Genomic DNA, 17,054 nt, shown 5'->3' on the forward strand with positions numbered 1-17,054 from the left:
AATTATTATTTAGCCAATCCATCTGCCACTGAATACGATAGAAACAAGGAAAATAGAAGAAAGACATACATTTCGTATTTTGTATATTATTTCGAATTACATAGGGGAATAAAAATCTACACTAGGCCTAGTATATTTAACGTGTTTCTAAACATAAAATTAATAACGAACGAAAATTAGCTGATCTTTTACTGTAAACGGGTTGCTCTAGTTCTTGATTTTTGTACTCGATACAGGTAGTGAGTAGCTGTTCTAAAAGCGTGTTGTAAAGTGTCAGTGAAAATGGTTAGAGTATATCTGTATCATTTTTGTTTTTCATGTTTGGTTTCCGAAAATGCTTAGTAAAATTGTTTCATAATTTTGAAACTCAGTAATGTCATGTTGCCTACATATTTATGTGCATGTTTTCCTTGGACTAAGGGTGAAAATAACAGCGGTATGGTCGGAATTTAATAATTTACATAAAACAACACCTAAGACATCGGAATGTAATCTGCCGTTGTACGAAAATAAAGTAAGTTATCAAGAAATTAAATCTGTATACTTCTGCCATCTGTTGAGATGTTGAAAAGCTTACTGCTGCATTTCTCTTAGAACTGCTGCAATCAGTATTTAATATTTTTGCTTTCCATCAAATTTGTATCAATCACTTATTAATTTTAGCGCATAAAAATCGAAAAATATTTAATTTTTATTCAGATAAATATAAAAACAAGAAAGTTAGCAAGGAAGTAAAATCTGTATACTCCTGCCATCTGTTGAGATGTTCGAAAGCTGACTACGGCATTCCTCCTAGAACTGTTGCATTCAGAATTTAAAATTTTAAACCTTCCATCAAATTTTATCAATGTATTATTAAATTTAGCGTATAAAACCGAAATATATTTAATTTATATTCAGATAAATATAAAAACAAAAGATCAGAGAACATTGACGGAACCTAAATGTACCACAACTGTAGTATATAATCACGGTAGCAACTTCGGCCCAAAGGTCTGTAACAATGTAATAGATGAATTCCGAAACGTACAATATGCTAATGTAACTCAGTTTAAAAAAAAAAAAAAGCATTAAAATTGCTGTTTAGAGAAAACATTTAAGTTCAATAATTGTGACACACGTGTTTCTCTTTCACGCTTTTTAATTTTTACACTGTTGACTAATAAAATCTCATAACATTATGTTGAATACGTCCTGAGCAAGAGTACGCAACTCAAAACTTTCTGTGGGCTCAAGAAATTGCTTTTATACAAAGAGCAAAATGTATTTTTATTCTAGCAATAAATAATCTATTATTATTGTTATGATTATAATTATTATTATAACAATTATTTTTACTATTATTATTAAAATTATTATTATTATTATTATCATCAACACCATTATTACTAGTATACGTAAAATGTAAGATACAACATACAACGAATACCTCATTTTTGAACAAAATGTCATTTGCCATTTTTTATGACCGACACCCTCAAATTTGAATCACTATTTTCAGAACACTGTCGCAAGCAGCCTTTTAATTGACGTCAATTTAAAATAAATTCTTTATTATGTCATTTCAAAGTATCAGCCTCTCTTGTCACAAAATTTTGCATAGATGAGTGTTTTGTAGAAACTTATTTGCGTAGTTCAAAATTCATATGTTTCGTATGAAAATTGTAGATTTTGTACTTCACATTGAAAGAAATTGTCTACTGCACTGCAAATGCACTACCGCATTGTAAAAGCTTTAATTTCAAACAATTTTAATGAGGTGAACTTTCTTAAATCTGGAAAACATGAAAATATGTTGAGGTTAATTTCCGAAACTGTCTTGTGTAGTGATCCTAACTTGGTAAACGATGTAATCCCTTCTAGAATCAAAATGCCGAAATAAATATCTTGATTGTTGGCTTTTCCTCTACCAAGTCAGCTATATATCCTTGAAGATACCTCGAAAGAGGCATAAATTAATATGTTCACAATGTTGGACGTATCAGTTTCAAACCAAAAATTATCAGCGTCTAGATTTTGTTGTAACAAATGGAGGTATCAGTAGGCTACATCTACAGTTTCCTTCCTTTTCCATTCTATATAACCTTCTGATTCCAATAGTTTCTGAGAATTATTATAGAAATCCACTTTTGGCTGATTTCTTCCCTAAACTTGAAAAGAAGAACTCAGCATAAATTGTAAATCTTAGAAAGGAAGACATAAATCTCATACACCCCTTCCCGTTGTGTCTCTTACGAACCCCCTCATGCATGACCCACATGTTGCCAAGTTTCCCCGTCTGACCTCTACAGTCGATCGTGTCTTAGCATGTTGCATTATGAACACGAGATGATATATAAGTATGACATGAATAAACATTCACAATAAGTATTTGAGATTGTATACTTTCGAAATCACGATAAATCAGAACTGTGCCCAAATACTGCGAAAGAAAGTAATTTTATGTTCATAAGCATGTTACGTATATTAGCATAGTTTTAATCCACGATAAAATGCGAAATTGACTACAAAGTGCGAAATGTATGCCTTTCTTCCTTATTCCTAGTCTTTATTGTATTCGGTGATAGATGGAAGTGCGAAAAGAATTTTTATGACAAACCCCGCTATTGAAATTTACGTAAACGAGCACGTAACATTATTGAGTTTCTGCCATAACGTATTCCTTGTCAGCGTAAACTGTAACGTCACGTGTCCGAATACGATGATTACAGTACTGGGCTTTCCATAAAAATACTTCCACACTCTTATAAGTAAAGACGGCTTGTTCAGTTATTCATAGCAACCTAAACAATTACTTTAGTGCAAGAATGACTGTAACTTGTCTCATTCACAGCTGATATTTTATTCATTCCTACAAATGCATTTAAAACGTAAATATTACTAGACAAATACAATAAAACCAACACTATGACGATAATAGTCCTGAAATTAATGTAACATTTACCATAAAAATTGAAATTAAAATAAAGAGGCCTTAGCAAAAAAAAAAAATGTAGATTTCTGCGGAACTAACGTGGACACAGACGATTTGGTGACATTAAGCATTTTATCGGGAAGAAAACTTCTTCTTTACATATTTTGCATCTTAAGAGTGTAACTTTAAATTTATTTATTCTGTATCCAACGTGAGAAATATTGTTGTCTTCATTACAGTTCGTTAAATCATAGCCAAGTGCACATAATATTTAGTTGAGCTAACAGCGGACAACAGTTGGCTTACATAAGTCTCTTGTCACAAATTATTATTTAGCCAATCCATCTATCACTGAATACGATAGAAACAAGGAAAATAGAAGAAAGACATACATTTCGTATTTTGTATATTATTTCGAATTACACAGGGGATTAAAAAACTACACTATTATATTTAACGTGTTTCTAAACATAAAATAAGAAACGAACGAAAATTAGCTGACCTAAATACATTTTCATTAACCTCAAGCAACACGATTTGGGACGGTTCCCTTTTTAATGCTGTGTACGAACAGAAAGTGGAGTGTGATTGAAGACGGTGCCCTTCATTATCAGCTCACGACCCCTGCTTTAGGGCATGATTTGCTGCCTAACATTTTTTCCCACTGAGAAGACGACAGATTTTACATACTTTAGAAGGAACTCATTGTTTAAATAGTATATTTCCTTCTAAAGAATCTTATCTGATGCGGATTAATAAATTTTAAGTACGTTTTTTATACGATTTAGGTTCGTGTTAACTTCTTTAAAGACATATTTCTGCCATCTATGTCTCAGAGCTATTTTACGATCAAAGGGTTGTTCTAGTTCTTGATTTTTGTACTGGATGCAGGTAGTGAATAGCTGTTCTAAAAGTGTGTTGAAAAGTGTCAGTGAAAATACTTATAGTGTATCTGTATCATATTTTGTTTTTCATGTTGGGTTTCCGAAAATACTTGGTAAAATTGTTTCATAATTTTGAAAATCAGGAATGTCCTGTTCCCTAAATATTTTTGTGCATGTTTTATTTGGACTGATGGTTAAAATAACCGCGGTATGGTCGGAATTTAAATAATTCATATAAAACAACACCTAAGACATCGGAATGTAATCTGCCGTTGTAAGAAAAGCAAGTAAGTTATCAAGAAATTAAAATCTGTATACTTCTGCCGTCTGTTGAGATGTTTGAGAGCTGACTGCTCCATTGCTCTTAGAACTGTTGCATTCATAATTTAAAATTTTTCCTATCCATCAAATTTGTATCAATGACTTATTAATTTTAGCCCATAAAAATCGAAATATATTTATTCACATTCAGATAAATATAGAAACAAGTCAGTTAGCAAGGAAGTAAAATCTGTATACTCCTGCCATCTGTTGAGATGTACGAAAGCTGACTACGACAGTCCTCCTAGAAATGTTGAATTCAGAATTTAAAATTTTTGCCTTCCATCAAATTTGTATCAATGTGTTATTAAATTTAGCGCATAAAAAACGAAATATATTTAATTTGTATTCAGATAAATATAAAAACAAAAGGTCAGACAACATTGATGGAACCTAAATGTACAACTGTAGTATATAAATAAGGTAGCAACTTCGGCCCAAGGGTCTGTAACAATGTAATAGATTAATTGCGAAACGTGCAAAATGCTAATGCACCTCAATTAAAAAAAAAAACATTAAAAATTTCTGTTTAGAGAAAACATTTAAGTTCAATAATTATGACACATGTATTTCTCTTTCACGCTTTTTAATTTTTATTCTGTTAAATAATGAAATCTCATAACATTATGTTGAATACGTCCTGAGCAAGAGTACGCAACTCAAAACTTTCTCTGGGCTCAAGAAACTGCTGTTATACACAGATCAAAATGTATTTTTATTCTAGCAATAAATAATCTATTATTATTATTGTTATTATAATTATTATTATAACAATTAATTTTACTATTATTATTACAATTATTATTATATTATGATTACTATTATTATTATTATTATTATTATTATTATTATTATTATTACTGTATTACTAGTATACGTAAAATGTAAGATACAACGTACAATATATACCTAAGTTTTGAACAAAATATCATTTACCATTTTTTATGACCGACACCCTCAAATATGAATTACAATTTTCAGAACACTGTCGCAAGCAGCCTTTTAATTGACGTCAATATAAAATAAATTCTTTAATATATTATTTCAATGTATCAGCCTCTCTTGTCACAAAATTTTGTACAGATGAGTGTATTGTAGAAACGTATTTACGTAGTTCAAAATTCATATGTTTCGTATGAAAATTGTGGATTATGTATTTCACATTGCAAGAAATTGTCTACTGCATTGCAAATGCACTACTGCATTGTAAATGCTTTAATTTCAAACAATTTTAATGAGGTGAACTTTCTTAAATCTGGAAAACATGAAAATTTTTTTGAGGTTAATCTCCGAAACTGTCTTGTGTAGCGATCCTAACTTGGTAAACGTTGTAATCCCTTCTCGAATCAAAATGCCGAAATAAATATCTTCATTGTTAGCTTTTTCCCCTACCAAGTAATTAATATTATTCAGCTACTGTATATATCCTTGAAGAGACCTTGAAAAAGGCATAAAATGATATGTTCACATTGTTGGACGTATCAGTTTCAAACCAAAAATTATCACCGTCTTGAATGTTTTCTAACAAATGGAGCTATCAGTAGGCTACATCTACCATTTCGCTCCTTTTTCATTCCATATAATCTTCTGATTCCAATTGTTTCTGAGAACTATTATAGAAATCAATATTTGGCTGATTTCTTCCCTGAACTTGAAAAGAAGAACTCAGCATAAATTGCAAATCTTAGAAAGCAAGCTTAAACTCATACACCCCGTCCTGTTGAATCTCCTTTGTACACGCTCATGCATGACCCACATGTTGCCAAGCTTCCCCGTGTCTTAACGTGTTACATTACGTACATCAATGATATATAAGATGACGTCAATAAACATTCACAATAAGTATTTGAGAATGTATACTTTCGAAATCACGATAAATCAGAACTGTGCACAAATATGCCGAAACAAAGTATTGGAATTTTGGAAAATTTTTCAAAATTTTTATATTTTCTTGAATTTTGAAAAAATTTGAAAACTAGAAAATCTTGAAATTTTTTCGAATTTTGAAAATTTCTGGAAATTTGACAATTTTTGTAAATTTTGAGATTTTTTCAATTATGAGATATTGAAAATTTTTTAAATTTTGAAATTTTTTTAATTTAGGAAATTTTTGGAATTTTTTGAATTTTGGAAAATTTTGAAATTTTTTCAAATTTGAGATTTTGAAATTTTTTTTAATTTTCTTGAATTTCGGATATTTTTGAAATTTTTGAAAATTTTTGAAAATTCTGAAATTATTTTGGATTTTGAAAATGTTTGGAACTAAAATTCTATAATATCGAAAATGTTTTGAATTTTCAACATTTTCTTAAAATTATGAAGTTTTTCATAATTTTTTTAAAAAGTTTGAAAGTTTTTGAAAATTTCAAATATTTTAAAAATTTTTCAAGCTTATTCTTTTAAATTTGCAAATTTTGAAAATTATTTGTATTTTTTTTTCAATTTATCAAAATCTTGAAAATTTTTCCAATTTTGAATTTTTTTTTCAAAATTTAGAAATTTTTTGAATTTTGAAAGATTTTTAAAATTATTGAAAATTCCGAATATTTGCCAAAATTTTCAAATCCATTTGAATTTGGAATGTTTTTGAAAATGAAGTTTTTGAAAATTTTCACAATTTTTAACGTTTTCAAAATTAATGAGAATTTGGCAATTTTTTTAAATTTTGAAAATTTTTGGAATTTTGAAAATTTTTTAAAAATTATGAAATTGTTTCAATTTTTTGTTTCAACATTTTTGACAATTTGAAATATTTTCAAAACTTTTTGAAACTCGTCAAAATTTAAAAATTTTAAACTTTTTTGAATTTTGCAAAGTTTGGAAATTTTTTGAATTTTAAAAATTGTGAAAATTTGTGGAATTTCGGAAAATTTTTGGAATTTCAAAAAATTTTGTAACAATTTTTGGAATTTTGGAGAAATTTTTTTTTTAATTTCGTAATTTTTTCAATTTTGAAAGATTTTTAAAATATTTATGAATTGAAAATTTCGAATTCTTCGAATTTTGAAAAATTTTCGAAAATTTTGAAAAATTTAGGAAAAATTTGACATTTTTCTTAATGTTTTGAAATTTCGGAAAATTTTGAAGATTTTTTAAAAATATATGAAATTTTTGAAAATTTTTGGAGCCTTAGAAAATTTTTTAATATATTGATGTTTTTAATTTTCAATGAAAATTTTGAAAATTTTTGGAATTTTTGAAATTTTTTTGAAAATTATGAAGTTTTCCAAATTTTTCAAAACATTTAAAAAGTTTTGAAAATTTCAAACACTCCCAAAATTTTTGGAATTTTGAAAAATATTTGAAAATTTTGAAATATTTGAATTTTGAAAAATTTTGAATAATTGTGGAAATTTTTAAAATTCTGAAATTTTTTTGAAATTTCGAAAATTTTTGGAATTTCGTAAAGATTGTTCAATTTTGAAATTTTTTCAATTTTCAAAGATGAAAATTTTTTGAAAATTGAAAATTTTGAAAATTTTTTATCCTTTTTAATATCCTTTTGAGTTTTGAACGTTTATGAAAATTTTGAAAATTTTTGAGAACCCTGAAAATTTTTGAAAATTTGAATCATAATTTTGGGAAATTTTGAAATTTTTTAACTTTCTTCAATGTTGAGAATTTCTGAAAATTTTAAAATTTAAAAAAATTTTTTTTTAATTTCAATTTTTTTTAACCTTGAAAAATTTCGAAAGTTCTGGAATTCTGCAAAATTTTGAAAAATTTTCGCAATTTTGGAAAATTATCATTTCAAGCAATCAGCCTCTGTTGGCACACATTTTGTACAGATGATATTGAAGACGTGTTTACATAGTTTGAAATTCATAAGTTTCGTTTTAAACTTGTAGATTTTGTACTTTACATTGCAAAAATTGTCTACTGCGTTGTAAATGCATCGATTTCAGACAGTGGCAATGATGAGGACTCTGTTAAATGTGAAAATCATAAAATGTTGTTGAATTTACTTTCAAAAAATTGATGTAAGCCACACTGGATCCAAATAACGAATAAATATTTTGAATGTTGGTTTCTTCCCCTACCAAATAATCAATACAAAGTGCTCAAAAGCATATCTTGAAAGAAGCATTAATTGAAATGTTCAGAATGTGGACGTATCCGTTTTAAAGCTAAAATTTTCAGTGTCTAGAGTTTCTCTAAAAAATGGAGCTATCAGTAGGCTACATCTACCATTTCGTTCCTTTTTCGTTCTATACATTCTGCTGTTTCTAATTGTTCCTGAGAAGAATTACAAAAATTCATATTTGGCTGACTTCATCCCTAAACTTGAAAAGAAATCTCAGCATAAATTGTAAATCTCCGACATCAAGACTTAAATCGCATACAGCACGACGTGTTTGGTCGGAATTTAAATAATTTACATAAAACAACACCTAAGACATCGGAATGTAATCTGCCGTTGTAAGAAAACCAAGAAAGTTAGCAGGAAATTAAAATCTGTATACTCCTGCCATCTGTTGAGATGTTTGACTGTTGACTGCTGCATTGCTCATAGAACTGTTGCATTAAGAATTTAAAATCATTGCTTTCCATCAAATTTGTATGAATGACATTAATTTTAGCGCATAAAAATCGAAATATGTTTAACTTATGTCCATATAAATATAAAAACAAGTAAGTTAGCAAGGAATTAAAATCTGTATAGTCCTGCCATCTGTTGAGATGTTCGAAAGCTCAGTACTGCATTCCTCCTAGTGCATTCAGAATTTAAAATTTTTGCCTTCCATCAAATTTGTATCAATGTGTTATTAAATTTAGCGCATAAAAACCGAAATATATTTAATCTATATTCATATAAATATAAAAACAATAGATCAGACAATATTGACAGAACCTAAATGTACCACAACTGTAGTATATAATGACGGTAGCAACTTCGGCCCAAGGGTCTATAACAACGTAATCGGTGATTTCCGAAACATGCAATATGCTAATGCACCTCACTTAAAAAAAAAAGCATTAAAAATTGCTGTTTAGAGAAAACATTTAAGTTCAATAATTGTCACACATTTGTTTCTATTCCAGTCTTTTTAATTTCTACTCTGTTATCTAATAAAATCTCATAGCATTATGTTGAATACGTCCTGAGCAAGAGTACGCAACTTAAAACTTTCTGTGGACTCAAGAAACTGCTTTTATACAAAGAGCAAACTGTGGTGAAAAATTACTGGTGGTCTACTGAATTAACTTTACTGAGGAAGAGAGTCTTATCTAGCTATAGACGCTTCAGAAGATGTAGATGTGACGAGTTACGTAGGAAGTATAAGGATTCACACGACATTATTAGAGAAGAATACAAAAATAAAACCATTCATGCAAAAATCAGTACGTGGAAAGAATTCTGCTCCACACAAACATCACAGAATCCATGGAGTGTAATATATAAAATTTGCCGCAAACCCGAAAATTTCAATCGAACACTTACGACTGTTAAAACTGATGATGGTTATACGATCAATGCACACGAAACTGCTACCCATCTGATTAACAACTTCTTCCCTGATGACACGCAGGATTTAAATTTTCATAAACATGTACGGTATCTTACTGAACTAACTCCGCGTACAGAAGATGAAAGAGAGTTCCCGTACGAAGAAGTGAATAGCGTCATCAATAAATTAGATGACAAGAAAGCCCCGGGATTGGATGCACTGTCAGCAAACATAGTTAAGAATGTTCATAATTGTTGTCCTGACTTATTTGTAAATATTTTTAATAAGTGTTTGGAACTGCACACATTTCCTGACCATTGGAAAATTGCTGCTGTAAGAATAATTTCAAAACCACATTGCATTGACAAACTAACAGCTAGTGCCTTTCGACCAATCTGCCTACTAGTCTACCTGTGATGGGAAAAGTCTTTGAAAAGTTGATCATTGACAGGATTATGTATCATATGCACTCAAATAATCTTTTAAATACAAACCAGTATGGATTCATCCCCCAAAAATCCACAGAAGATGCCGTGCTTAATGTGGTTAACTGGGCTAAAGAGGTATTGGCAAACAAACAGATCGGACTACTGATATCTCTGGATATCAAAGGTGCTTTTGATAATGCCTGGTGGCCCATGATTTTGTTACAACTTAAGAGAAAAGAATGCCCCAGAAACTTATACAAGCTAATCAAAAATTATTTCTGTAATCGCAAAGCACAACTCACATTAGGACTGAAGACTGTATCTAAACATATTACCAAAGGTTGTCCTCAAGGCTCAGTCTGTAGTCCCGGACTCTGGGTAATCCTGTATGATGGTTTGTTGCAAATAGATTTGCCAGTAAACTGCAACATTATTGCATATGCGGATGATGCTCTCATATTGATAAAGGGCGAAGGTATACAAACCATAACAGAAAAAGCTAATTCAACTTTGAAGATCGTTTCGAAATGGGGTATTAACAACAAACTTCACTTCAATCCTCACAAAACAACGGCCATGTTAGTCACTAAGAAAAAGAATGTGGATGTCCCGTTAATAAAGTTTAACAGCGAATACATTCAAACAGTGAGTCACTTCACTTACCTAGGTGTTGTAATTGATAGTCGTATGCTATTCAGACTACACTTCGATAATCTGGCTAAGAAAGCCAGTAAATTTCATTCATCACTAGTTAGGGCTGCTAAACCAACTTGGGGACTAAACTCTGATATTTTACGTATTATTTATCATGGAGCATTTGAACCTTCAATACTCTACTGTACTTCTGCTCTTCGAAACATTCTAGATAAAAAATGGGCTCAGAAAAAATTACTACAGATTCAACGTGGATTCATTTTACGCATCACACAGGCTTTTCGAACTATCTCAACAGATGCAGCTCTAATTATAGCAGGCATAGCATCACTCTATTTAACTGCCATTGCAAGAACTGAGCTCCTTAGTTATAAACAGGGTAAATTATTTCTTGACGAAGGTGTTCAATACGAAATTGAACAAAGAGCTAATTTTCTGTCAGTGGGTCATCCAAGAAATCATCTCCATCTTGTTGTTAATTCAAGATGCCTTTACAAGCACGATGTGTATATATACACAGATGGTTCTCGAACACAGGGAGAAGATGGCAAGAGCTTTGTAGGTTGTGCTTTTACCGCTTTTAATAATGGTACAGAAATATTTTACTCTAAATACCGATTAGCACCAGTATGCAGTGTGTACCAAGCTGAACTATTTGCCATACTTCAAGCAATAAGATGGAGTACTATCAACAAAACGAACTCCTGCATACTATCTGATTCACAAGCAGCACTTCTGTCAGTTAGAAACAATAGGAATCTTCACCCCATTGCTTTGGATATAAGGTCTGAATTTAAAAATCACAATAATCACATATGCCTATCCTGGGTTAGAGGACACACAGGTATTGTAGGCAACGAACGAGCAGACGAACTTGCGAAAGAAGCTGCTTCCGCAGACATACCCTATTCATACATAAAGTGCCCAATCTCATATATCAAATGTAAAATGAAAGAACATATTACTTCTAATTGGAATTCACACTGGTCTGCAAGTGATAAAGGTTCAGTCACCAAAAACCTATTTTTTCCTCAGGTATATGATCGACTGAAATGCAAAATTTACTCTCCAAACTTTATTAGTACACAATTTATATCAGGTCATGGTAAATTTGGAGCTTATTTTGAACGATTCAAAATTAAGACTGGAGAAGAATCGATGTGCTCGTGTGGAGATATTCACTCGGTTGAACATCTACTGTTTGAATGTCCTATATTTTACATGCAAAGACAATACCTTACTGTCCATGCTCTAAACTGTAAAATAACCTATGAGCAACCAATATGCACTGTTTTTCAAAAGCACTGTTGCTACAAACGCTTCGTCAAATTCATACATCTTATATATTCAAGGCTATAATTTCATCTTTATCATCATGATAATCCAAAACATGTATTAGACCAGGTGGTCTGTTACGGTCTCACATCAGTCCAACTCTTAGCTGGGCGACCAATGAATTTTCTTTCACGAGGAGCGTACTGCAGAATTGTTTCGGTATGAGTGTTCTATCCGTTTTTTGAAATGATTAACATATTGTAATATTGATTCGACTTTTAGTTATTTCAGGCTATCATTATTTATTTCGTGGTTCCATTTTGTGTCTCATGAAGTCCATCTCGGCAGCGATTAAAACTGTCGGGCAATAGTTTTTAAAATTGCGATTCGTGTATAACTCTAAATAAATTATGGTTTTAAAATTGTATTTATTATGCATTATGTTTTTATAAACTTGGTAAATTTATTTTGTATATCAAAGTCATGTGTAAATGATAATGAATGTCGATGGTATTTAATATTGTTCATTCTTTCCAATTATCTGTTACTGAGGTACATCTTGCTGTGTATGTATGTGTATATATATATATATATATATATATATATATATATATATATATATATATATATATATCTGTGTGTCTGAGTCTATGTATATATGTATGTATCTATGCATGCATGTGTATATTTATAAATATATGTCTACATGTTATTATATTATGTCTACAAATGTACATATTTTAGCAAAATGTCCTAATATCATCTACAAGATCAACATGTCTATTCATGTTAAATTCTCTAGGTATTTCGATTATAATTTCAAGCCTTCAATCAAATTAATGTTTATACACCGTATGTATCTATATGTTATGTCTCCACATAAGTATGTATGTAAGCATGTATGTATGTATGTATGTATGTATGTATGTATGTATGTATGTGTGTATATTAGCGAAGTGTCATATTATCTATAAGTGAAACATGCCTATTCATGTTAAATTCTCTATGTTTTCCGATTGTAATTTCAAGGCCTTATCTAATTAATTTGTATATGTTTTACGCTTACAAGTGTAGTCTGTAAGTTTCAATTTGTTATGATGAGTTTAAAATATAACCCTAATATACTATATGTAAAATAGGGTTTATAAATATGGAACAAATACTACTACTATATAAAGAGCAAAATGTATCTTTATTCTAGCAATATAAAATCTATTATTATTATTATTATTATTATTATTATTATTATTATTATTATTATTATTATTATTATTATTACTAGCATACGCAAAATGTAAGATACCACGTACAATGTATACTTCATTTTTGAACAATATGTCATTTACCATCTTTTATGACCGACACATTCAAATATGAATTACAATTTTCAGAACACTGTCGCCAGCAGCCTTTTAAGTGACGTCAATATAAAATACATTTTTTAATATATCATTTCAAAGTATCAGCCTCTCTTGTCACAAAATTTTGTACAGATGAGTGTATTGTAGAAACTTATTGACGTAGTTCAAAATTCATATGTTTCGTATGAAAATTGTGGATTTTGTACTTCACATTGCAAGAAATTGTCTACTGCATTGTAAATGCTTTAATTTCAAACAATTTTAATGAGCTGAGCTTTCATAAATCTGGAAAACATGAAAATTTGTTGAGGTCAATTTCCGAAACTCTCTTGAGTAGTGATCCTAACTTGGTAAAAGATGTAATCCCTTGTGGAATCAAAATGCCAAAATAAATATATTGATTGATGGCCTTTCCCCTACAAAGTAATTAATACATAGTACGCTATATATACTTGAAGATACCTTGAACGAGGCATGAATTGATATGATGAGAATGGAGGACGCATCAGTTTCAAACCAAAAATTATCAGAGTCTATAATTTGTTCTAATAAATAGAGCTATCAGTAGGCTACGTCTACCATTTCGCTCCTTTTCCATTCTATATGATCTTCTGATTCCAATTGTTTCTGAGAATTATTACAGATATCCATATTTGGCTGATTTTTTTTCCAGAAATTGAAAAGAAGAACTCAGGCAAAATTGTAAATCTTAGAAAGCAAGCTAAAAACTCATACATCCCGTCCCGTTGTGTCTTCTACGAACCCGCTCATGCATGACCCACATGTTGCCAAGTTTCCCCGTCTGACCTCTTACAGTCGATCGTGTCTTAGCGTGTTACATTACGTACATGAGATGATATATAAGTATGACATGAGTAAGTATTTGAGATTGTATACATTCGAAATCACGATAAATTAGAACTGTGCCCAAATACTGCGAAAGGAAGTTGATAAGCAAGTTACCTATATTAGGATAGTTTTTAATCCACGATAAAATGCGAAATTGACTACAAAGTGCGAAATGTATGCCTTTCTTCCGTATTCCTTGCCTTTATTGCATTCGGTGATAGACGGAAGTGCGACAAGGATTTTAATGCCAAACCCCGCTATTGTACTTTACGTAATCGGGCACGTAACATCAGAGAGTTTCAACCATTGCGTATTCTCTGTTACCGTAAACTGTAACGTCACGTGTCCGAGTACGATGATTACAGTACTGGACCTTTCCATAAAAATACTTTTACACTCTTATAAGTAAAGACGGCTTGTTCAGTTATTCATAGCAACCTAAACAATTACTTTAGTGCAAGAATGACTAAAATTTGTCTCATTCACAGCTGATATTTTATTCACTCCTAGAAATGCATTTAAAACCTAAATATTACTAGACAAATATAATAAAACCATCACTATGACGATAATAGTCCTGAAATTAATGTAACATTTACCAGAAACATTGAAATTAAAAGAAACAGGCCATAGCATAAATAGATGTAGATTTCTGCGGAACTATCGTCGACACAGACGATTTGGTGACATTAAGCTTTTTATCGGAAGAAAACTTCTTTACATATTTTGCATCCGAAGAGTGTAATTTTAAGCTTATTTATTCTGTATCCAACGTGAGCAATATTGTTGTCTTCATTACAATTCGTTAAATAATAGCCAAGTTTAAATAATATTTAGTTGAGCTAAGCGCGGACAACAGTTGGCTTACATAAGTCTCTTGTCACATAAGTTATTATGTAGCCAATCCATCTGCCACTGAATACCATAGAAACAAGGAAAATAGAAGAAAGACATACATTTCGTATTTTGTATATTATTTCGAATTACACAGGGGAATAAAAAACTACACTAGTATATTTAACGTGTTTCTAAACATAAAATTAATAACGAACGAAAATTAGCTGATCTTTCACGGTGAAAGGGTTGCTCTAGTTCTTGATTTTTGTACTGGATACAGGTAGTGAGTAGCTGTTCTAAAAGCATGTTGTAAAGTGTCAGTGAAAATGGTTATACTATATCTGTATCATTTCATGTTTTTCATGTTTGGTTTCCGAAAATACTTGGTAAAATTCTTTCATAATTTTGAAAATCTGTAATGTCATGTTGCCTAAATATTTATGTGCATGTTTTCCTTGGACTAAGGGTGAAAACAACCGCGGTATGGCCGGAATTAAATTAATTTAGATAAAACAACACCTAAGACATCGGAATGTAATCTGCCGTTGTAGGAAAATAATGTAAGGTATCAAGAAATTAAAATCTGTATACTTCTGCCATCTGTTGAGATGTTGGAAAGCTGACTGCTGCATTGCTCTTAGAACTGCTGCAATCAGTATTTCATATTTTTGGTTTCCATCAAATTTGTAGCAATGACATTAATTTTAGCGCATAAAAATCTAAATATGTTTAACTTATATTCAGATAAATATAAAAACAAGTACGTTAGCAAGGAAGTAAAATCTGTACACTCATGCCATCTGTTGAGATGTTCCAAAGCTGACTACGGCATTCCTCCTAGACTGTTGCATTCAGAATTTAAAATTTTTGCCTTCCATCAGATTTGTATCAATGTGTTATTAAATTAAGTGCATAAAAACCGAAATATATTTAATTAATATTCAGATAAATATAAAAACAAATGATCAGACAAAATTGAGGGAACCTAAATGTACCACAACTATAGTATATAATCACGGTAGCAACTTCGGCCCAAGGGTCTATAACAACGTAATAGGTGATTCCCGAAACGTGCAATATGCTAATGCACCTCACTTAAAAGAAAAACAATAAAATTTGATGTTTAGATAAAAGATTTAAGTTCAATAATTGTGACACATGTGTTTCTTTTTCACGCTTTTTAATTTTTACACTGATAACTAATAAAATCTCATAACATTATGTTGAATACGTCCTGAGCTAGAGTACGCAACTCAAAACTTTCTGTGGGCTCAAAAAACTGCTTTTATACAAAGAGCAAAATGTATTTGTATTCTAGCAATAAATAATATATTATTATTATTATTATTATAACAATTATTTTTACTATTATTATTACAATTATTATTATTATTATTATTATTATTATCATCATCATCATTATTACTAGTATACGTAAAATGTAAGATACAACGTACAATGTATACCTCATTTTTGAACAAATTGTCATTTACCATTTTTTATGACCGACACCCTCAAATATGAATTACAATTTTCAGAACACTGTCGCAAGCAGCCTTTTAATTGACGTCAATTTAAAATAATTTTTTTAATATATCATTTCAAAGTATCAGCCTCTCTTGTCACCAAATTTAGTACAGATGAGTGTATTGTAGAAACGTATTTACGTAGTTCAAAATTCATATGTTTCGTAAGAAAATTGTGGATTTTGTACTTCACATTGCAACAAATTGTCTACCGCATTGTAAATGCTTTAATTTCAAACAATTTTAATGAGGCGAACTTGGTTAAATCTGGAAAACATGAAAATTTGTTGAGGTTAATCTCCGAAACATTCTAGTGTAATGATCCTAACTTGGTAAACGATGTAATCCCTTCTGGAATCAAAATGCCAAAATTAATATCTTGATTGTTGGCTTTTTACCCTACAAAGTAATTAATATTATTCAGCTTCTGTATATATCCTTGAAGAGACCTTGAAAGAGGCATAAATTGATATGTTCACATTGTTGGGCGTATCAGTTTCAAACCAAAAATTATCACCGTCTAGAATGTTTTCTAACAAATGGAGCTATCAGTAG

The sequence above is a fragment of the Periplaneta americana genome, chromosome 16 (genome assembly GCF_040183065.1).
Source record: "Periplaneta americana isolate PAMFEO1 chromosome 16, P.americana_PAMFEO1_priV1, whole genome shotgun sequence".
NCBI classification, from domain to species: Eukaryota; Metazoa; Arthropoda; class Insecta; order Blattodea; family Blattidae; genus Periplaneta; species Periplaneta americana.